The 4,893-nt window shown below is 55.1% G+C and overlaps 1 pseudogene; it reads right to left on the minus strand.

Annotated features, from left to right (window-relative positions):
• LOC123139048 (uncharacterized) overlaps positions 1–625 on the minus strand; it is a 2,956-nt pseudogene extending 2,331 nt beyond the window's left edge.
• Positions 626–4,893: the final 4,268 nt, after the last annotated feature.

The following is a 4,893-nucleotide window of genomic DNA, read 5'->3' on the forward strand; positions in this document are numbered from 1 at the left end:
GGGAGGACTTGAGGTTTACTCAACCACCCTGGGAGCAGAAGTGGAAGTGGAGGAAATTATGGTGGGAAGCCTCGCTTTTTTTAGGATCACCTATAAACCTTCCTGGAATCTTGAGTTACACATCTAGAACCTCTCCCATCGACCAGGACATAGCTCAGATTTGACAATCAAATAAGAAAACACCTGAGCCCATACAATCAGTTTATCCAATACAACTGATCTAGGGTTTGCAAAACTGGCATATATACTCTTCAATCAACAAAGCCCGATTCCCAAACAACCATGGCCCCATGTTCATTGCTTTGTTCCAATCACCCAGTTCAACCGAATTGAATAGTGAAAAGATTTTGACCAATTCTTCTCCATATCACATCCTTAGCCGGCTTCCATGCCGACCGCATGTCCTCAAAGAGTGAACTAGGCTAAATCCTCTGGACGTGAACTAGGCTAAATCCTCTGGACGTTGGACCTTCGTGATGGCTTACCACTTGGACTTCTTCGGTGATTTGGAAATTTCATCATCCCAAATGAAATCGTCAGCATCTTCCTCATGTAGCGTTAGCCATCCCAGTAGATCATCAACTTGATCCTTTGCAGCACTGCTTGACTCGCCTCGTTCTCCCATAGTCGCGGACTATAGCGATCCATCCACAACAAACCCTGACTTCGCCTCTGCTGGGCCGTGGGAATCCAGCGCACCGAGGCCCGAGGATATGTGGATCGGGAACCGAGAAACTCTCAACGGGTGGGTCATCGCCGAAGGTGATGGAATCCTAGTTTTTTCGCTATTTTTTTGGCTAGTAGTTTGATAGGAAGCATTAGTGTACGGGGACTTGGGGCTTAGTTTTGGGGTAAATTCATGGTTGACGAGGATGTGGTGCGATGGATGATTGGGGAGGAAACAAAGCGCACGAACTTCCTTTAATAGCAGAGATCTATAGCAACTCCAACAACTCCCTATCGGTAAAAAATTGTCGTTTACAAGAAGCTGGGGCAAAAATCCTGTGCAATAATTCACGTAAAACATTCATAGGGACCCTATAAACTAGACTCTTTCTTCCCCGGGTTTATGGAAAGATAATCTTTCCGTACAAATTTGGGTGGCTAGAAACCGCCCGAAACTTCACTTGACGCCTTGCTAGGACCTTGCCGCAACGGCGCGCCACCGCCACCCGTACCGCCCCTCGCCCGCGGCTGTCATGCATGTCATGATTGGCAGGTCCTAGGCTATTACGTATTTTTTAAAATTTTAAAATAAAATAAAAAACGGATTTAGGTAAAGAAGTTTATGGGAATCGACCAAAATAGCTCTCACACAATTTCTCCTAAACTTTAGGATTATCCCGTAAAACCAGTTTTACATGCGTTTTTAAGGCACGTAGGAAACTAAACATACGGGCCAGACCAGGTCTCGTCATGTAAACCATCGTCGCCTCCAAGTGTGCCGCTATGGACGCTCCTCTCCCTTAGCCGGTGGAGTGGAGGGACTGAGGGGGGCTGCCCAGTAAGAGCATCTACATCCGCGCTCCCAACAGGGCCTTTTCAGGTAATTTTTCTGCGTCGACGCCTAAAAATCGGCTCAGTCGCGCCCCCAAGAGCCTGCTTTTCGCCGGTTTGGGTCGAAATTGATGCCGGCGTACCCAGGCCGAACCCGGCACGCCGGGGGCCGCCCGGGGGCGCCGGGCAAGCGATTTTGGCGCGAACGCACTGCGGGTCCGCCGAGTCAGCGGCACTCGCCTCGTCGTGCTCACAACGCCTCGGTTTCCCACGGGGAATCAATGGCAAGGCTGGCGCCGGTCAGCCTTCCATTAATTTCTCGCGGGCGGCGCGGCAATGCCCCCCTTCTGCCATGCGTACAGACGGTGCCCGACTATAAAAGCAATGCCTCTCCCTCGCCTCTGGCCACACCCGCCATCAGCCCTGCCGCCGAGCTCTCTGCCTCTCTCCCCGCGCGCAGCCGCCAAACTCCACCTCTCTCCCCCCTCTCTCCCCCGTGCCCTCCTCCCAGAGACTATGGCCGAGCGGTTCCCCGGCTACGGGGCGGCAGCGAACGGCTTCGACGCCACACCCTTCATGAGTGGGAGGCTTACCTGCTCTTCGAGCCAACATCCCGGCGCCTCCCGACATGCGCGCCGGGCTAGGGGTTGGAGGCTCAGCGCCGGCGGCGTCCCCATTCCCCCGGTGCCCGACGTCGACGCGTGCCCCGACCTCTTCGCCACCGAGGTCGACCGCGTTCAGGCGTCACTGACGGATGATCAGCGAGCCCTCCCGTAGTACGCCGCCGGCAACCACGAGGCGTGGGCGGCGTACTTCCAGCACCGGCAGGCGCAGTGGATCGCCTCCACCAACGAGGCGCCGGTGGTCAGGGGCAGACAAAATAGCTAGCTGCGCCGCCTGTGGTGGGGCTCCCCCTGCCGCTCGCTTCACGCCGTCCTACAACACCTCGAGGGCGGTACCGACCCACCCATGACCTACCCTCCCGCCCCGGCCCGGATCGACGACCAGTGGATGCCGAGGAGGGCGACATCCTCTTCTTCCTCATCCTCCCGTAACTCCTCGTCAGGGTCGCCAGCGCTGCTCAGCGTCAAGGCCGAGCCCGGCGAGACGCTGCTCGGCCGGCGAACATGCAATCTCGGCATCATCATCAACGATGGCGGGCGCGCCTCCTCCTCGGCCCCTCCCCGCTTCATCAGGCCGAAGACGGAGCCCGGGCCTGCCGCGGTGAAGACGAAGCCGGGGCTTGCCGCGGTCAAGATAGAGTCGGGCCTCTCCGAGGAGGCAGCGTTGAAATGGGCGCGCGAGGACTGGGCACAGACGGAGCTAGAGCGCTAGTGTCGCGCCCTAGAGCAGTACTCCGCTCGGTGCCAGGGCCGCGATGAGGGAGGAATCATCGTCCTCGACAACGACGACGACGACGCACCGCCACCGGTCCGCCAGGGCGACGACGGAGGGGTCCAGCAGGGGCGGCGGCGGCCGCGTCAAGGAGAAGAAGGACGATGACGATGGCGGCGACGGCAACAGCAAGGGCGACAAGGACTTCGTCGCGCTCAACGTGTTCTTCATGTAGCTAGGCTTTTATTTTTTAAGTTTGCTATATAAAAAACGGTTAAGCGCTGAAGTTTATTTTTAAGTTTGCTTTGTTTCACCGAAGTTTATTCCTGTTTGCCTAGCCGAACGTATGTTAAAAGATATATAAAAAAACCTTCTGGGTCGACCCTGGGGCTGGCGGCTAGGAACCCGATCAGCCCCAAGCCGATTTTTTCGCTGGGTCGCCACTAGTGAGCGAATTTTCAAGCCCCATGAGGGGCAATCGGCTGGAGATGCTCTAACATCATGTGCGCGATCCTCAGCCGGCTCCCACAAGCCAACATCCTCCGCGAGGCGGGAGTTGAACTCGCGTGCAAATTGTGGCGGCGGGCAGCCGTCGAGGAGGACCTGCTGTGGCGGCGCATCGATCTCGTCGCCCCCAAGATGTGAATTTTTTGTCGAAAGAAACCACCTGCCCAACACAATTGCCAAAAAAGACCCCCTTCGAATGAAACTGATAAAAAAGACCCCCTCGACCGTGGCGGCAGGCACGCCGGGCGACATGTGGCATTTGCCACCACGGTGCGAGGCGGCAGCTCCTGCCGCCACCGCGTCAGGCTGCAGGCTGGCTGGAACCAGAATCAAAAGGGCTGGCGCGGTGAACCTTGCCGCGTGAGGGGCTGGCGGCAGCCCTGTGCACGCTGCACTGCCATTTAGCTACGAGGAGTACCTGCTAATTAACCTGACAAGACGGCTGCAACACTTGGGCTGTCGACTAACGATTGACCATGAAAGGATTCAAGGGTTAATCACGACAGGCACATAGACCGACTACTAACCCATCAATTAGTACTCCTCCTAATTAGCATACTGGCAGAGACAGAGACCATCAATTAGTACTCCTCCTAATTAGCATACTGGCAGAGACAAAGACCATCAATTAGTACTCCTAATTAGCATACTGGCAGAGACAGAGACCAGTGCCAAGAACGAGAGATGTTCTAGTAATGAATTTTTGCATGCAGACCATAACGACAAATAGGGGAATCGGCAGCGCGCAGTGTGCACAGGCCTGCCGCCAGCCCCTCTGGCGGCAGGGCCCACAGCGCCAGCCCTGTTATGTTACGGGTGCGGATCCCCGTTCTGGCCAGCCTGCCGCCCGACCCGGTGGCGGCAGGGTCTGTTGTCGTGGTTCTAAGTCTGACAGTAGTGTAGGGGGTACTAAAGGAGAGGCAAGATCCTAGCTATGGAGTAGTTGTACACGCAAGAGTTTTACGAGTTCAGGCCCTTCTCGGAAGAAGTAACAGCCCTACGTCTCGGTGCCTGGAGGCGGTCGACTGGATTATATGCGTGTGAGTTACAGGGGTGCGAACCCTTTACACTGAGGAGGGGGTGGCTTATATAGAGTTTGCCAGACTCCTCCGGCCCTCAGTTATGCAGGGTTTAAAGTACATTAAGTCAGGGGGTTACTGGTAATGCCCTCATAAAGTGCTATGAAGACCATAAAGGCTACTTAATGACAGACCGTTACATGTAGAGTGACTTTAGATCTCCTAGCTGTCGAGTGGTTAGCTTCATGGTCGAGTTGTTATCTTCATGGTCGAGTGTCCTCGAGTCCGTCGAGTGGATCACCTCTAGGTCGACTGACAGGTAGTTTCTTCTAGAGATGTCCTTGGTAGGGTAGCTTAGACAGGTCCATGACCCTATCCTAGGTACATAGCTTCATCATTAGCCCCCGAATGGATCGAGGTTTGAGTGGGGAAGGAGTTGAGAACTCTTCCGACCCATTTTTCGTGCTATGAGTATGTCTTGTCTTGGACCAATGAATTTTTAGGTGACGACATCAACTTCTTTTTCAGTCGCCTT

Source organism: Triticum aestivum, chromosome 6B (assembly GCF_018294505.1).
Source record: "Triticum aestivum cultivar Chinese Spring chromosome 6B, IWGSC CS RefSeq v2.1, whole genome shotgun sequence".
Lineage (NCBI taxonomy): Eukaryota > Viridiplantae > Streptophyta > Magnoliopsida > Poales > Poaceae > Triticum > Triticum aestivum.